The sequence below is a fragment of the Macrotis lagotis genome, chromosome 6, assembly GCF_037893015.1.
Source record: "Macrotis lagotis isolate mMagLag1 chromosome 6, bilby.v1.9.chrom.fasta, whole genome shotgun sequence".
In the NCBI taxonomy this organism is placed as follows: Eukaryota; Metazoa; Chordata; class Mammalia; order Peramelemorphia; family Peramelidae; genus Macrotis; species Macrotis lagotis.
The window spans coordinates 220,565,707-220,585,448 of NC_133663.1; the positions used below are offsets into that span (position 1 = coordinate 220,565,707).

At 32.3% G+C, this 19,742-nt stretch overlaps 1 long non-coding RNA gene across 1 annotated transcript; it reads left to right on the plus strand.

The window, feature by feature from the left end:
• The first annotated feature begins 5,900 nt into the window (after nucleotides 1-5,900).
• LOC141492033 (uncharacterized) lies at nucleotides 5,901-10,094 on the plus strand. Its single transcript, XR_012469836.1, has 2 exons — nucleotides 5,901-6,072; nucleotides 9,858-10,094. It is a non-coding gene; the product is annotated as an uncharacterized LOC141492033 (long non-coding RNA).
• The last annotated feature ends 9,648 nt before the right edge of the window (nucleotides 10,095-19,742 follow it).

Here is a 19,742-nt window from a genome sequence, read left to right on the forward strand (position 1 = left end):
ATCTTTAATTTATATAATTTGTTTCATTCCCACAGCCCTCCCTTCAGTGGCAAACAATCTGGTGAATATTGTACTTACATATTTGTGTTTACCATAATTATAGATTAGTTATTTTCTGTGTAAGGAATTAGGATTAAGGGAAAAGAAATAAAAACATGAGATAGAAAAGAAAAAAAACATAAATGTTTTTAAAATGAATGTAGTGTTCATTCAGGTTCTGTAAATTTGTTTTGTTTTGTTTTGCTTTTCTTCCTCTTAATGTATATAGTATTGTCCAGAGTTGATCTCCTAAGGTTGTCTTAGCTCTCTGAGCTGCTGAGATGAATTGCATCCCTCAATAAAAAATATTATTGTTAATGTGTTCAATGTTCTCCTGGTTCTAGAAGCTCTTTTTTGTAATGGCAAAGTATTGGAAATTGAGAGGATACCCACCAAATGAGGAACTGCTGAACAAGTTGTGGTACATGGTGTTATGGAGTACTAGTTATCTATAAGAAAGTGTAAGTGGTTGAACTTCGGAGAAACATGAAAAGAATTACCTGAACTGATGCTTATTGAAATGAGCAGAACCAAAAGAACATAGTACAAATGAACAACAACATTGGGAAGTGATCAATTAAGCTCCTCTTTGCAGGTCATAGATTAAGGATAACTCTGAGACACCTGCTATAGACAATGTCATCCACATCCAGAGGGAAAAAATCACAGACTATGAATTCATACTAAGATAACTTTTTTAAAACTTCTTTTATGTTTTTTCCTTCCTCCTTCATGTTTTATTCCCTTTCTCCTCAGTTCTAATACTGCTTTTAAAACATGACTAATATGGAAATATGTATTACTTTTACCAGACTGTTTCACAGCAATGGGGAGGGGAGGGGAAGGAATGGTGATAGAAAAACATGTAACTCATAAATTTACAAATGGATGAATGCTTAAAAACTGCCAATCTGTGTAATTGGAAAAATGAAATGAAATGTCAATTAATAAATAAAAACAATTTTATATTTAACATGTTTAATGTCAATAAAATAATAGAAACATGAATATACATATATAACAATAGTTAGAAAACAAAGTAAAATTACCATACTTCCCACTTATTATCTGAAAGAATTGGCCAGGTGTTCATGGGAGTTAATTTTGGGGTTTCTAAATTCCTTCCATCCTCTCCAGACCCTTGGGGCAGCACTTACCTAAACTGAAGATCAAATTGCTTCAGGCACAGGAAAAGTTGTTTATTAAAAGTCAGCAAGTGCCAAACACATTATTAGAAAGACAGCAAGAGTTCTTGCAACCCATACCATGTGACTCCCTCACAGTTTTGTTTTCTATGTGTGTGTGTATGTGTATGTTGGGATTTAGCAGAATTCATTGGAGAAGGCAAGCAAAATTATCCTGATCACTTTACAAGAATGTAAATCATAGAAGTGAAAACCTGACCATTCCAGTTGAACTGGTGATCAATTTACCAAGTAAGTCCTTCACAACAAAATGGGTTGGAGCATTGGCAGTTTCAGAAATATCCCTAGGATACCTGTTTAAACTTAATCTAAATAATAGGAGTTAACATAGAGTAGCACAATGCCAATGGGTAATCTCAGGGAGGAAATGCCTTTGAATCCTTCCTAGACCAAAGATGAAAGAGTAATTTAAATGGTATTCAAAACTGTTGAATCCAAGAAACAAACAAAAAAAGTTGCTTATGTAGACTTTTACCATTTAGAGATGGCTTGAAATAATTTTCAAAACATATGAATAAAAGAAAAATTAACAGTATAAAACAATTTTTGAAATGACAACCTTGGTGACATATTTCACAGTTCTTTGAGCTCTTAATTGTGCTTTATAACCTCTAAAAATAAATAAATTAAGACTTGGTGCCCTGTTTTCAATAGTGAGTTAATATTTTTTAATTTATTTGCTCCATAATATTTTTTAGGCCTGGTCTAATCTATTGAGTCTTTCCAAGGAATCAAGACATAGTCTTTTTATATTATTATATTGATGTCTTTTTATGATTAGAAAATCCATTTGAGAACCAGGGGGAATCTGAAGAAGAATTCACATATCACATTTTAATTTCAACTTAATTTTAAAAAAAAATCTAATCTTTCTTTCTAGTACAAAGTAAGAATAAATCAATAGTAGTAAGTAAAGAATGACAAAAGTCTTTCTATGGTAGATGCTCTTAAAAAGTATAGGTATAGAGGCAGCTAGGTTGCACAGTGGATAGAGCAGCAGCCCTGGAGTCAGGAGGACCTGAAATCAAATCTGGTTTCAGATACTTAATAATTACCTAGCTGTGTGACCTTGGGCAAGTCACTTAACCCCATTGCCTTGCAAAAAAAACAAAAAAATAAGTATAGGTATCAACATGAATAAGAGAAATTAGGTTGGACAGGGATCTGTCATGTATTTGAGGATAGGAACTGGAACTATGATTCCATTGATAAGACAGAACTTCCAGGTGATCAAACTTCCTCTATCAACTCATCACCTTCATTGAAATTTACAGTTTTATTGAATTGTTGAGTGCTGAAAGATAAACATTTATGTTCAAAATTTACAAAAAAAAAATATTTCAAAATGGAAATAAACACTTAGCAAAGAGATGTCAAAGCGATTTTTCCTTGCAATGTATAAATGACACAGAAAGGGTGTTTATGGGATACAAAAGAGGCAGGATATTAATGACTCTCTAGTTCAGGTTAGTTAATGATTTCAATTCTACTCCATAACAATTGATGTGACTTTAGCATCAGCTCTCTATTCACTATATCACAGTGTCTATATTTAGGATGGTCAGTAAGATGATTTTTGCTTCACGTTACTCATGTAATTTGTTTGATTTGGGAGTTATGGTGGCCTTAAATTTCTGATAGGTTATTTTGTATATGATGTTCTTCATTATATACATTATATGTAAGTAATTGTAATTTCCTAGCTAATTAGATAGATGATATATAATAATATATATAGAGAGATAGATAGATTTCAGTCATGTTTGATTCTTAATAACTTCTTTTGTACTTTTCTTGGCAAAGAAAATAGAGTGATTTGCCATTTCCTTCTCTAGCTCCTTTTACAGATGATGAAACTGAGGCAAAGCAGATTAAATGATTTGCCCAGGGTCATATACCTTGTGTCAGAGGCCAGATTTTAACTCAAGAAGATGGGTCATCCAGATCCATGCCAACTACTTGCCCCAATTAATAAACAGATAAGTGAAATTGTGATGTTATTATTCTCAATTTCCATAAATGTTTTAGACCACAGAACTGTATCTGTTTAATATTAATAAGACATAAAATTTTACAAAAAGAAATAATCTTTCAAAATGGAAATAAAACTTAGCAAAGAGATATCAAAGAGCAGTTTTTAATTGCAATGTATAAATGACACAGAAAGTATGTTTATGGCACACAAAAGAGGCAGGATATTAATGACTCTCCAGTTTTTGTTGGTTAATGATTTCAATTGATGTGACTTTAGGATCTTAGACTTCTCTGGTACATGTTTTACTCATCTGATAAATTAAAGGACAAAAGAATACAAATTACACCTGTAATTTCATTTGTGTAGAGAATTCCCAAATGAAGATCTTTCTACCAGTATAGACTACTCAGGGACATAATCAATAATAATTCTTATAGAAATAGGATTTTCATAGACTGTATCAAGGGAAAAATCACAGGAATAATTAATTGAATTAAAAATTATTTGCTCAAGTTCTAAGGGATCTTGACCCCTTTGAATTTTCCTCCTAGAAAATCAGTTTTTACACTGGCAACATAAATTAATATTAATCCTCTTGATGAATTCCTTTTGTAATGTAAATATATATTTGAGAAGATGTTAGAATCCCTTTGGAAGTTTCTTGGAATTACTAAATTGCTATGAGACTGATTTCCTGATTTTGATTTTCCTTAAAGGCAGTCAGCAGCCGCCAGTATGGTACCATTAAAAAGTTTTCTTTCTAAGTATCTGCCCCATTGGGTCAGTTAGATGGTACAGTGGATAGAGCACAGTCCCTGGAGCCAGAAGGGCCTCAGTTCAAATCTGATGTCAGATATTTAATAATAGCTTGGCTGTGTGACCTTGGGCAAGTCACTTAACCCCATTGCCTTGCAAAAAAAATTAATAATCAAAAAATAAACCAAAAAGAATCTGCCCCATTATCCTTATGAAGTTTGTCCTTCCCTTCGATTAGAACCTTTATTAAATATTTTAACTTATTTTTTTTATAAAAATAAATGACACAGCAAGCCTTTATTCTTTATTCACAACTTAGGTTGACTTAGGCCTTAGCAAGTACCAGATGTTTAATTCATATTTGTGAATTTAATTCAGTTATCACAACAGTTAAGAAGATGAGGGAGTGGGTTCAGACTTGTTTGGATGAGAAGAGTAAGAAAAGATCTGAGAACAGATTTTGGGTTTGGGGCTTCTGAAATTGTAGTATTAATGAACTGGGTAAGCAAAGGGCTAGAAGGGGTGGAGATGATAAAAAAACAATTTTTTGAGAGTGAATACTCTTATAACTTTTAAATAGAACTAAAATTTTTGTTTTCAATGGAATGTCTTACTGAGTCAGTCTACTCATTATGCTTAATTCTTTTTTAGAGGTTCTTTACCCAGGACCTTTTTAAATATAGTTCAGTAAATTGACTTTTTCTGTACTTACTATGACTTTTATTTTATACACTTAAATACATTATTCTGAGAAATGATTCATAGATTTCACCAGAAAGCCAAAAAGGAGCATCATATATATTTAAAATAAAGTTAGGAACCCCTTCTTTATTGAGTGTATAATGGAAAAACTACTGGACTTATAGTCAGAATGAATCTAAATACAAATCATATGTCTAACTCTTATTAGATGTGTGATCATGGTCATAAAACTCCATTCTTAACCTCAGTTTCTTAGTACAATGGGAGTTACATTAATAGTAACATTTTTAACTACCTTAAGGTATCATTATGGAAAATACAAGTAAAATCTATGTAAAATGTTAATGTAATATATATATATATATATATATATATATATATATATATATATATATATATATATACATACACACAGATGTCAGACTTTGTTATTTTTAATGATAAAGTCCTACATTGATAATAGAGAATGGCATCAAGGAGACCCTGGATTCTGTAAATTCTAACTGAACCTTATATGTCTTCCTAGTAGACCCTGAGTCCTTGAAAGCTGTACCAAAGACAGTGAGATTAATTTCTTCACCAGGGTATAAAAGAGGATTATCTGAGATGTGAGCACTCAATTGTTACCAGTATCTGTGTTTGGTTTTAGAGTGTGAAGCAAGGAGCAAGTGGGTAGAAGTTGTAGAGGATAGTCTGGAGTGAGATTAAGGAAAAAATTGTATAATAATGTTAATCATCTAAATATATAACGAATCACTTCCAGGGGTAATAGTTTATCCTTTACAGAAGGTCTTCAGGCTGAGATTGAATGATCACCTTGCAGAAAAGATTCTTGTTTGGCTATGTGTTATTTTAGATCAGATATTCTTAGTCTTCTTTCATGTTATTATGAACTTGTTTAGACAGTGAAGCCTTTGAAGTCTACCCTCTCAGAAGAATGTTTTTAAATGCACAAAAATAACATAAGATTCTAAGGAAGACAAATATGTTGACTCAAAATATTAAAAAATGAAATGAGTTCATGGATTCCAAGTTAAGAACTACTGGTAAGAATCCTTCTAACCCTTACATTCTTCCTATGATTTTATCTTATGGTCACAGACAGTATGAAAACCATCCTAGCAATGTCTAGAGAGCCTCATCACTAATTACTTTCAGAATACTGAATGTTAGCCATAGCAACTCTCTATGACCTTCCATATTCTCTATCTTCAAATGTTACACTAAGTTCTAAAAGAGTTGTACTCTACTTCAATGGCCTTACCAAAGAAGTTTCAGATAATTACCATTGATTTAATTTATAGATGAGTTTGACAAAGTCAGATGACTGCTTCCTGTGACTCATTTCTATAAGTACAATTCATGTAGCTCTAGAAATGGAACCACAAAGACAAGGTATGTGAAGATACTTTATCCCTCCAGAAGTGTGTGGCATGGTAGGCCAATTGATAAGTGTAGATCCTTCAACTCTTAATGTATTTATTAGTATGAGGACATTTTTTAATCTTTATCTTTTTTAAAAACTACTCTTAATTATAAGGGAAAATGGCTTCTATCATTGTCAAATACACTTTGATCATGTAAAAAATTTTGTGTGTTCACATATTTATATATGTGTATATGTGCATATGTGTGTATATATACCCATGTATATTACTTCATAAATCTATATATGATATTTAAAAAGCTACAATAATATTATCTTTATTATCATGATACATATAGGCATATATTCATATTATCATGTATACATATGAATAACATATAAGCATACACAAAAAGACATATATCTTTTTTTCTTGCACATCCTAGATTTGATCTGTAACCCTCTCCCTTCACAATGACAAAAGGTCATCTTTTATAAAGGAAGACCTCTGGCCCCAATTCTTTGTAGAGGTGAGAGACTTCAGCTAGGCAGTACTGCATATAATGTTAGATCTTTTTGATAAATTGTTTTGTTTTTAACTGAACATTTTCCTCCCTCTTTAATTGTTTTATAAGAGATTCTCTGGTAAAGAGAAGAGGGAGAGAGAAGGGAAAAGAGGAAAATGCAAAGGCGAAAGGGTAGGATACATTGAAAAAGATAGGTTGTTTAAATTGTTTTTTTAAGACAGCAACATTTCTTAAAATGCAAATGAGATCAAATTATTATTTTTCTCATGGTATATTCTAAGTCACTAACAACCAAGAAGTGTACTAAACTCAGTGAACTATACAAATTAATTCTGAAGATTTCCTACCATTAAGACCTTTGCTACTCAATGAGCAAATAGGACTAATATTTACAAAATCATTTTTTTGATAATAACATTAAATTGTATATATAACATATATGTAGGGTCAATTAAGACTGGAATCATTGTGGAAATTTTCAAGTATAATATGTATTTTAAAGTATGCCTTTAAGTACAGAATGAATTTAGATGGTAGCAAGATAGCAAAACAGTCTTTGGCACAATTCAGAGAAGAAAAAGAAAGAATAAATAACCATCAATACATTTTAAGCAGCAGTTAAATTTCTCATCCAAAGATTACATTTACCTTAAATTGTATGCAAAGTATCATGACTTTGGAGACTTTGCCTATGAAATAGGTATAAACACAGACATTTTCATTACTTTCTAATGCATAAAGAAAATAATTGTCATCTTGTTAAATGCTATTATAGGTAGGAATGCCCCCTCATGAATAGAGGCTCATTCCTTTGCTTCAGAATAGAACTACACTTAAAATTATCTCCAAAAAGATAATTTTCTTTAAAATATGCAAATAATTTTACTGATTATTTTATATGTGTGTGTTTATGTATATTATATATGCATATATACAAACACATACACACACATATATATGTATATATCTATATCTATATATATATCTATATATATATATATCAAGTGAAAGAAGTATATTGCCATAAAAACTAGACCTGTGATTTCATTAATATAGGAAACTCTAGGATGAATAAATTCCCTCTTTCAATACATGTTGGTCCCTTCTCTACAGTTTATAATCTTAAAGAGTCACCTAGAATCTTGAGTGATTGATTCAAGATTATACAGCTAAAACATGTCAGGTAGGACTAGCATTAAAATCAGGTCTCGGACTAGCATTAAAATCAGGTCTCTTTCCACTGTCATAGTGAATATTGTACCTATTTAATTTATATATTTGAATACTCTCAGAAAAACTAAGAATTCCATATATAATAGACTGATTGTCTTTCACAATCTTGTACTAATCTTTCTAGCTTTATACAATATTTCTCAGCTTTGTAAACACCATTCCATCAAAATGGAGCATAGATCAATTATTTTGTCTTATCTAAATTTTGTATCTCCCTGGACCCAAATATAGTGTTCTATCCATGGTACAGACTAATTAAATATTTTTAAAGACAATTAGTTGAGATAATGATGAGAATTTGGCCTTGGACTCTGGAAGACCTGAATTGGACTGTCTCAATCATTTACTGGCAGTGTTATGCTGAACTAGTAATTGAGCTTCCCTTGATCTGTTTCTTCATATGTGAAGTAGAGATCATAAAACCATCTCCCTCACAAGGTGGTTAAAAGAATTAAACAATATATGTAAAGCATTTTACAAACCTTAAAGATCTATACAAATATTAGCTGTTGCTCAACTATTTTGTGTTTCTGTGTATGCACGTTTGTCATGTTCTCCTTTCCACCTTCAAAAAATCTTTTGCAAAAATCCCCTTCTCTATCCTCAGATTGCGCCCACCCTGTTGCAAGTGGTCACCATGTCATGTCTCAGGCTTTTCCTTTTAACTTCCTACATCATGGTGCTACTAGCTCAAATACAGCATCCACTCAGTTATCAAAGTGATTTTTCTAAATATCATTTGACTTTTAAAGTCTCTCATAATCTGACTTTTTCCACCTTTCCACTCTTCTCTCTTTTCATTTTTATTTTTTCTCCACTCCACATCCAACATAATCCAAAGATACTGGCATACATGCTATTCCTCTCACATGGCATGGCATCTTTCAGATCCCTGACTTTTTATTGACTTCCCCATGCCTGTATTGTTCTCATTCCCCACCTCCATTTTTGACTTCCCTGATCTCTTTTAAGACTCAGCCCAATTCCCATCTTCTGCCATAGACTTTTTCCTATTTAGTACCTCTGCACTAATAGTACCTTCCTTCTATGATTAACTGTCAAACTGTTTGTGTATATGTATGTGTTTGTGTGTATCTATCAATAATGCATTTTTATGTTATTGTCACCATTATTAAGAATAAAGTTCAGTGAGATCAGAGACAGTATTGTGTCTTCTTGTATTTCCTCTTCTTAGCACAATGCCTAACATATTACAAATGCCTATTGACTGACTCACTGAGGAAGGAGGGAAGGAAGGAAGGAAGGAAGGAAGGAAGGAAGGAAGGAAGGAAGGAAGGAAGGGAGGGAGGGAGGGAGGGAGGGAGAGAGGAAGGGAGGAAGGGAGGGAGGGAGGGAGGGAGGAAGGGACGAAGGGTAAAAAAGGAAGGAAGGAAGGGATGATATAGTCATGCCATACTGCTGACTTTTGTAAATCAACAATATGAAAGCATACTTCTAAAGATAGAAGAAAATAAAATAAATTTTTTGGTCTTATGGCAGTTAAAATATTTTAGTTTATGTTTTTAAGAATTCTAAGCACTTTGCAAGGAATTCTTTTTATATTCTTCATCTTAAAAAAAATCAAAATAACTATTTCTGATTCTTCTTGTCATTCAGAATATAGACAAAATGGTTAGGGATAGTGAAAAGCTATATCATTTACTTGAGAAAAACTATATAATTAGTCAGCACTGAGTATAAACTTCATCCATCTAAGTAAGAGATTAAAAATACACACTGGTAGTATGAGGATTGATTAGTTAACATATGAAAATTAGGGGAAAAAACAAGTATGAAGCCAAATGGATTTTAATGAGACAATGTTTATTTCTATGACAATCTGTGTATAAAATCAAGCTTTATTGTCTTATGTTGGAATAAATGTTGATATAGCCATGGCAGTTCTGAACAGCAAGATATCTTGGTTTTCCAACCAACCAAATGACCCCAATGAGACTGCTGACACTTAAATCCCCAAACCAATAAATGTTTCAAATTTCCATATTGTTTGGGTAACCATAGGCAATGACCATTTCATTTTATTTATGTTGTAGGATTACTCCACACCACTGAAATTCAAACTGAAGCAAAACACTGGAAAAGTAGCAGCAGCAGCATGAGTAAATAAGTCTAAATAAAGAAGCCCTAAATGAGAACTGAGAAAATGACTGCATTTGGGCAGCCTTAAAATATCAGACAGTTGTCCAGAGGAAAAAACATATGACTGACTTGGAGCTTCAAGAGTAAATTAATAAATAAAAACACCTACAATAAACTGAGGTCAAACAGTGGCTTTTGCCTCATAGATGTATTGTCTTTCACACCTTCCAGATGAGCTAGACTACTATGGAAACTATAGTCTCTGCTAATTTGCAATTGAAATCAATTGATTTAAAATGCTGTTGTACCTGGACTCTTGAGAACATAATTTCAATTATATTTGGACTTTGAAAAGAGAGGAAAGCCAATTTAGCTGTTACTGTGACTAGGAAGCCAAGGATCCTTAGAGTTGATAGCAAAAGACTGGGAAGGAAGTTATCTACTCAATTAATTTCTGGTATGTCTGTCTGTTTACCCTCTTGTGTGGCCTGTTTTATTCTTAGAGATTCAGATTTACATTGTCTGGGTGTTCTAATCTCAGAGAAAACAAAAGCATCTCTGTGAAGCAACCAGATGAGAATCAGTCTTTGAACTGAGGTCGTTTACTAATCCAGTCAGTAAATTATAACTACAGAAAAAGTAAAAACTATAATGTCTACTTTGTTTTTAAAAAAAGATTATTATTAAAGTTTATTGTTAAAACTTACAAATCCTAAGTAACAAATTCTGGTTGTAATGTTAATAATCTTTTATTTTTTATCTTAATTTTTTTTTACTGTCTGTATTTTGCCAGATCTAATAATGAATCATTTTTAAAATTATTTTAAATTAATAATAATAATAATAAAATTTGAATTTGGAATTGCCACATATTTTAAGATTTTATAAATTTTGTTCAATCAGTTTTGGTTAAGATATTAGTCTCATTTTATAGCATTTATAGCATTGAATCTAATATTGTGATAAGAATATAGTCATGGAATTAAGAATTTGACTTAAACTCATAAATAAGAAATCAGCAAATCTCATCTTTAAATTATAATCCAATCAATTATTTTACAAATGGTTTATTTACAGCAAATCTTGCTTTCAATTATATGCATGAGGTGTTCAGGGATAACTGTTTAACCCTTTTCAGGCTGGCCAGTTCATCTTTGACATTCACAGTCACCCAACTTTCATCTCTGATTCCAAGCAGCTATAATGTAGGTAGCAGCTGCACCCTGCTAAACAGTCTAAACAAGATTGAAATAATCAACAAGCCTCAAACTTGTCAGTAAATTTGGGGAGTGTCTATACCAAGCATGCAAAGACTTCCCCCTGGTAGAATGGGCAGATGAGAACAATTTGTTTCAAGGCCATGAAAGCAGCTGAAGCAGTCAAAAATGAAGTAGGTAGAATTTGATGAAGCATGAAAAATGTCAAGTTCATCCACTGCACCCTTGCCTATTGCCAGTCATTTTGACTTTTGTCCTGCCACTGGACTTTGACTCAGGAAGGGAGATTGAAGCTATGATGTTGTGCAGTTCTGACTCCTTTAAATCATATTTGAGGCCAAACCATCACTTATGATATAATTCATCCTCCCTGAAAACAAAGGACAAGTTTTCATATTCAAAAAATTAGTTTCATCAATATAGGGAAACCAGGTGGAAAAATTCATTTTGCTAATTCAAGTTGGCATCTTCTCTGCACCCTGTAGACTTAGAGACATACCCCCAAAACACTGGGCCCTGGGTCACACATAGTCTGTGTGAGAGGCAGGGTTTAAATTCAGATCTTCCTAACCTCAAGTTCTACGGTGTCTATTATATTACACATACATACACACACACACACACACACACACACACACACACACACACACACATACATATAATATACAAATAACTTTCATCTCTGTTTTTCTCCTGTCTAAAAGCACATTGTAAAAAATAAATAAAATAAAAGCATATAGTCATCAGAAGCCAGGAATGACTACTTTTAAATTAAAAATCTTTATTTCTTGCCTTTTATATTCAGGATAAGTGTAAACCTCAAATAGATGAGGCATTAAGACAACTTCCATAGGATTGATGCATGGTATCTTTCTGAGAAGTCTCCAAGCATATTATTGAACTGTATAGTAGGAAAAGATAAACAATGAAGTTACTGGTTGAAAGGATGTGTATTCCTGAGAGATATTCATGATGCTATTTCATTTTTTCTTTTTGCAGACCTATGATTTCTATAATTCAGGAAAGTCCAGATGAGGAAATCCTTTCTAGCAATGCAAATCAACAACTTATTTGTTCCTTAGAGCCTTAGAGAATTAGTTACCTAGATCAAGGAGAAGTTAAGAGGCTTGCACAGGATTACCCAGTTAATAAATGTCAAAGATAAAATTTCTGAATCCAGGTCTTCATGGCTTTGAAGCCAGCTCTAATCTCTCTGCCTCTCTCTCTTTCCCCATTACAAAATTTAAAATGTTGTGAAATGTCATCAAACACATTTAAAGCCATATATCCTAGCACTTCTAAGCATGAAAAATTCCAATTAAACATATATGATTTTCAAAATTTATCTTCATTTGTGGATGATACAGACCTTTTTGGTTTTTGTTTTTTCTTTTTTTTGGGGGGAGTAGGGGGGTTGGGCCTTTTTTTGTTTATTTGTTTTGTGTCCTACACACATATCCACCAGTCATACTCAGGAAGCAGAGAGTGGGGCTGGCTGAGTGAGGAACCTACCTGGAGCTAACCTCAGAATGTGTAAGAAGAGAGGTGCAAAGGAACAAAAAAACCTATAAAAAACAAAAAAAAATTGAGCTTATTCAATGATCTTAGAAAAATAGAGAAACTGGTTTCTTAGGCTAATAAAGAGTTTGCTCAAAAGGCAGCAAAGTATTGACAAAAAAGAATTTTGTAATGACATATATTTAGAACTGGAAAGTCCAATTGACTCAATGTACAGTTAAGGACTCTAAGACCCAGAGAGAGATCATAGAACTGGAAAATCAGAGGGTTATAAAGGGCAAGGAGCTAACATTCAAAATTAAGTCCATAGTCCAAATTCTGATCTCTAGGCCATTCTACAACTGAGTTCAGGTATAAAGTCAAAGTTAATGAACAAGAAATGTTGGTTCAAAATTATCTTTTGGAAATATATTTACATTGCCTACCTGATCTTTTGAATTAGCCATACCCCTTCATTTAAATACATAATCAATTAATCAATAGTCAGAAACTTCATTTGATGAATGGAAGTTGGTAATATTGACAGAAATTAATAAATTTTGCAATAATTTCATAATCCCGTGATAACCATCATATTTCTTTTATATAGCAATGACATGTTTTCCAGGTAACTGTTGTCATAACACCAAAGATTAACCTCTGTTTCATATAGGCTTCAAATGCCAGAAACAAATATTAAGGAAGCATAAGTCAAAATGAGACTTGCTGACTGAGGGGAGGATGTTATACCCCGGAAGAAGTTCAAATGTATTTCTCCAAGTCTCCAATGTCAAAAACAGTTCAGAGACAGAATTCAGAGAGTGAAATAGGAAAATAAACAAGAAAGATATTGAAGCATGTTTTAAAAAATTAGAAATATTTGTTCTTTAATCATATCTGACTCATGACTCCTTTTTGAGTTTTCTTGGCAGAGACTTGCCATTTTCTCCTTCATTTCATTTTACAGATGAGGAAACTGAGGCAAACATGGTTAAATTACCTAACCAGGTTCACACAGCTACTAAGTATCTTAGGTCACAAGCCCAGCACTATATCCACTATGCCACCTGGTCTCATGGTATAATGAAATAACTAATCTAGGAGGCAAGAGACTTGCCATATGACTTTTGGATTCATGATTTAATTTCTTTGAAACTTAATTTCAGTGATGAATTTGGACTAAATTATTTATAATTACATTTTAGCTTTATTCTTTTTTTTCTTTAAGGTAATGGGGTTAAGTAACTTGCCCAAGGTCACATAGCTAGACAATTATGAAATGTCTGAAGTTGGATTTGAACTCAAGACTTCCTGACTCCAGGGCCAGTACTCCATTTACTGCATCACCTAGCTGCCCCTACATTTCAGCTTTGATCATCTATTTCTATCATTCTGTGAATGAGTAGTGATTACAGTCTTTAGGAAATATTAACAAAAAACAGTCAATTTTTTAAAATTTATTTTTGATCAGTCAAATTCAAAAGAAAAAATACACATAACCAGGTAATATTTAAAGAATAGAGGAAAACCAAAGAAAGGGTTGGTATCTAAAGTCAAAGGGCAGGATCATATACTTTGAAGTATGTTTTTGGTTTTTTTCTATAGAGGAACAGAATAAGACATAAGCTCCTAAAGAACTTTTTTTGCCTTTTTTATTTTTTTTCTAAAGGATTAGCAGAATTTCCAGCACATAATAAATATTCAACAAATATTCATTAACTAAATGAACAGTAAGTCAAAATTGCTACAAATTGAACAGGGCATTATTTCATGTCTTTTTGAAGTCATAGTACATGCTTGACATGATAGTAGCCTGGAATCTAAAATATTGTCACCTGTGTGATAGCTAAGCTAGGAGATATCTAGAGTTAGCTTAGTGACCTATTGTCATGGATCTATGAGTTACAAATGTTATGACTGATGCAAATTGGAAACCAAGTAATGTTTTTGAGTCAAAAATATGAATGTTAATCCTAGTAATAACATTGCACTGACTGTGTGATTTTGAGCAGTTCTTTTTCACCTGCCTGGGTCACAGCTTCTTCTTCTTTAAAACAAAGGGATTAACCTCAATGAACTCTAAGATCCTTTCCAACTCTTATTCTATAAACCTATGAACTTCTATTTCTATTGTGTTTTGAAATACGACTTATGTCCTATGTCCTAGGTTACAAAAATGCTACAGGACTTTTAATAATCCTTAGCACTATTCTGAAGCACTTTAAAATAGAGATATTCCTACATGAGATACCTTTTTATTCCTTTGTAAAATAGACTTCAATTATCAAGGCAAGGTGAGAATGTTTATTTTAAATAGCAGGAGAGGTAAAAGTAGCAAAACAAATTAAGAATTATAGACTACCAGTGATGGTAATAGCTAGCAAAGATATAGAACAAAAAGGTTTACAAAGCACTTTCCATCCTTTAAGTCATTTGATCCTTACAACCTGTAGAACTGGTGCTTTTGTTGTTGTTGTCCAGTCATTTTAAGTTGTGTCCAACTTCTCTGTGACCAGATTTTGTGATTTTTGTTTATTGGCTTGTTTGCTGGCAAACATACTAGAGTAGTTTGCCATTTCCTTCTCCAGCTTAGTTTCCAGATAAGAACTGAGGCAAACAGGATTAAGTGACTTGTCTAAAGTAACATAGCTAGTAAGTGTCTGAGGTCAGATTTGAATTCATGAAGGTGGGTTTTTCTAATTCCAAAACCAGTGCTCCATCCACTGCAACACCTAGCTACCCATTGGTTAGATGCCACACCACTTTAAAAAAAATAAAGAACCTGAAATACAAGGAGATGTGCCCAGGATCACATAACTAAGAAGTGTCTAAGAGGATTTTAATTCAGTTCTTTCTGATTCCCAATTTCACCCTCTATCCACTTCATCAATAGTAATAAAATTAAATTTAAAAATGGTAGGACTAAGAGGCACTCATAAGAGGGACAATATATGGATACAAGCATTCTGAAAAATAGCATGACAGCATGTAGTAAAAATTAAACTTAAAAAACTGATCAAGTAAAATATTAAGACCTTTTAGGAAAGTATTATTTTTTTTCTATTTCTTTCTTAGCACCTTGCACAGACTTTTACACATAATGTTGAGCCATTTTTCAGACACATGTTTGACTTTTCATGAACCGATTTGGGTTTTTCTTTTTTTTTTCTTTTTTTCTTTTTTCTTTTTTTTCTTTAGGTTTTTGCAAGGCAAATGGGGTTAAGTGGCTTGCCCAAGGCCACACAGCTAGGTAATTATTAAGTGTATGAGACTGGATTTGAATCCAGGTACTCCTGACTCCAAGGCCGGTGCTTTATCCACTATGCCACCTAGCCGCCCCCCATTTGGGTTTTTCTTTAGAGCAATTTATCATTTACTTCTTCCATTCATTTTACAGACTGAAGAACTAAGGCAGAGTTAAATGTCTTACTCTAAAAATAATTGTTGAATTGAATTAAATTGATAATTAGCTTTCTTACTAGCAATTCTATTGCCAAAATTTTATTCTAGCAAGCAGTGCAGAAATGGGAAAGCTAAACCCTAACACAAATAAGGCAGTTAGGCATATTCAATGAATTGGGCTTCAGGCTAATCCTGGTTCCAGAAGTGCCTGTTTTTCATTTCCAGAAGAGGACTCAAGGCTCTTTTCTCTCCTTGAGAGGACTCCAAAAAAAATGTGAGGAGGGAAAAATATCTGCACAAAAAGTATTCAGAGATGCTATATATTTATAATAAGAGAAAATGGAAATAATCTATATGTTCAGCAATTGATGTAATTTGTCCTTCATTCTTAAAGAAGACTAAGATGTCAGGGAGGTGATGCATGAGAAGCACATGAATTGGATTTGAGGGAGGGGGAGGAATTCAATAAGTCATACTTTCTCCTCCAGAGTCATCTGTGTCCAGTAGCAAGATATGGATCAGGATGACTGGAGATGACCTGGATGCCTGGCAATTAGGTTTAAGTGATTTAACCTAAGATCACACAGCCTAGTGTCACATGTCTGAAGTTGGTTTCAATCTCCCATCCTGACTCCAAAAGCAGTACTCTATCCACTGCTCGACCTAACTGCCCTTCCAGGAATTGAGTAATGACTAAACACATTGTTTATATTGTTTATATTCCTGTAATGGAATATTATGGTGCTATAAAAAGATATCTAGGAAACATACAATGATTCTGTGGAAAAATACTCTCAGTGATAAAAATCAAGATTAACAGAACAAGTATATAAATTATCAATATATTAGTATGCATATATATATATATATATATATATATATATATATATATATATATATATATATTGACCAAAGCTACATTTCTGAAATTGAATAAAAGAGGGAAGAAGGAAAGACAGGAAGAAGGAATAAAGATCCAAGGTTAACAGCACATAAGAAAGATCTCAAAAAGAACACAGAAGGAAAATATGTCTTTTTTTAAAGTTATTTTTTTCTATTTTGTTATATGTTAATGGCTTTATGAAAGATTTTGCTCATTACTTTTGTAAGTTTATGTGGCAGTTTCTTTTAATGTCTATTACAATATAATACATTCCAAAATGCTATGCAATGTTTTTTTCCAGATTTGAAAGTTAAGAATTTTCCCCCTTAAAAAAAAGGCAGGGGCAAAGGGATTGAGATTTTCAGGAATGTCTTTGATTCTAAATCTTGGATAGGAATTGGAATTGTAAGAAAATTTGATGGTTATTCTTAAATATCTAAAGGGATGCATTTCCTCCCCTCCAAAAAACCCAGTAGAAGTGACAAAGGCATTAAATCCATGTCTTTTAAGGATTTGATAAATACCCAAGTTCCATCTTTTCTGCTTTTTCTTTCTGTTTTCTTTCTCCTTTTTTACTCTCCTCTGCAATTAGATTTAACATAATAAATTTATTCTTAACATGTTACCTAAATATGTTATTATTCTAATTAAGTAAATTTTTTTATATATCTATTCTCATGTACATAAGTGTATAGGTAAAATATTTCAGATTGATCACTTTTTTTAACTCTGTAATGTCATTTTGTTGCAAATCATAGAATTCTATGATTTTCAAAAATTCAACATTGTATCAATGGAGAAATATATTGGGCACAAATATCATATATATATTTCCAGTGATGGGTTCTATAGTATAAATGAAAATTTAAAAATCATTCTCAAGAGCCTATATTGGCAGAAAAGAAAACTCCATGACTACTTAGCAAAATCAAGGGATAATAGATGAAAAAATCTGAGCACTACGCTGATCTGTACAAATTTGAAAATTTGACGGAGGTCCTCTAAAACTGGACAAAACTTGCTGAAGATTTAATAAATTTTGTGGACAAAAATTACATAAAATGGGAAGACATTAACAAGTTAGGTTTAGTACCAGTATGTTGAGTCATTTAAGTAGTAAATTCATTTTTGTTCATCTGGTCTTCCTTTTTGCCAGTGGCCTTCAATGGAAAAATAAAATTCTATTTATGGGGACATAGATTTAGAGGATAGAAAAACTTAGTAATAATCTGTATTCTAGAATATTAATTTTATTCATCAGGAAAGTTAGGTCCAGTGAAGTAAAGAAAAATCAAATTTTAACCCACGATTATACTGATAGTACATAGTAGAACTGTAATTCAAATATAGACCCTTTAACTACAAATTCAGAATTTTTCTATTATATAAAATTGCTTCATTATATTATTGTGTTATATGAGGCAATTTCATCTATTAATTACATTTTTTCTTATGTGATGTGACCTAGAAGCGAAAAAGAAATCCAATACCATCTGAACATATAAAATGCACACCTGAAGATTCTCAGATGACATATATTAGTATCCAGGTTATATATTTTATTGCATCATTAGTATTATTACTATTATTAATGTTAATATATTAATAACATATACTACTTTTACATATTTTATCATGTCTATTACCATTAAAATATTATACTGCTAATCATATCTGATAGACTTGTTCTTTCAAATGAAATATTTGTAAATAGTTTAATAGCAACTGGTTCAAAGCACTTTTAAAATGTTTGTTTCCTTCCCCTTCCTGAGTCTTCTAGGTTAAAAAAAACCCAGTAACTCATAGGATCCTAGACCTAAATGAGAAAGATCTAAAGAAGGAATTTTTATAGATTAGGAAATTTAGGCACAAAGATTACAGGAAGTGATTTGACCAAGGTCCTATAGGTAGTAAACAGAAGATATGAAATTGAAACAGCTCCTGTCATTTCAAGTTCAGTAGTCTTCCCAATGCACTCTGCTGCTTCACAAAGAACAAAAACTTGTAATTTCAGAAAACAAAAATTAAACCAAGGAAATTTATGACATTGCTAAAAATAATACTGATGATAATAATAAAATTTTAAAAGATGATCTTTGGAAAAAATTGGTCATTAGATCAGTAAATAGCATACAATCTATCTGGCTTATTCTCTTTAAGAAGGGTCATCTACACAATCCTATTATTATATTTTGTGGGCAATGATGTGAAAACCTGGTCATATTTTAAGTTGGTCAAATATTCAGTGACAGAATAGTAATTTCCAAATGATAGCATTTATTTTTCAAAACCGAAAAATCATCCCCCAAGTCTTTTACAAATGCAAATGCACTTAATTTATAAATTGTGTGTACTTCAAGGGCAATGGAACACATATGTTTCCGATTCATATACATTAACTCATCAGCATATTGTTTTATTAAAGCTATTTGATGTTGGAGAGGCCCTTTGAGTCTTTGCATAAAACACTCCAAAGGGTTTAAGTGTTCTCCTTAGAGAAGGGAAGTTAGACTGAGGCCATATTTGACCCAAAGAACTCTCAAGTTTTGTTCAGAACACAGAATTCATGGAACCCAGAATAGCCCTGATTATAAGGAAACAGCTTTAGTAGAACAGAAACCTGATTATGTACTCTGTGTTCTGAATACTTCTGATCAGTCTGGTCTGGACCTATAGTGTGATCAGTCTCCATCTTTCAAATAAAACTATTTTTGATGCAATTTGACCTAATTATAAAATCAGAGTCTCTTTTCTGCAAAACAAAATGTCTAAGCAAAATTCCAAAAGAGCCAAGACCTTTGAATTATAGCTTGCTATGGCTTCACTGAGTTTTAATTCAG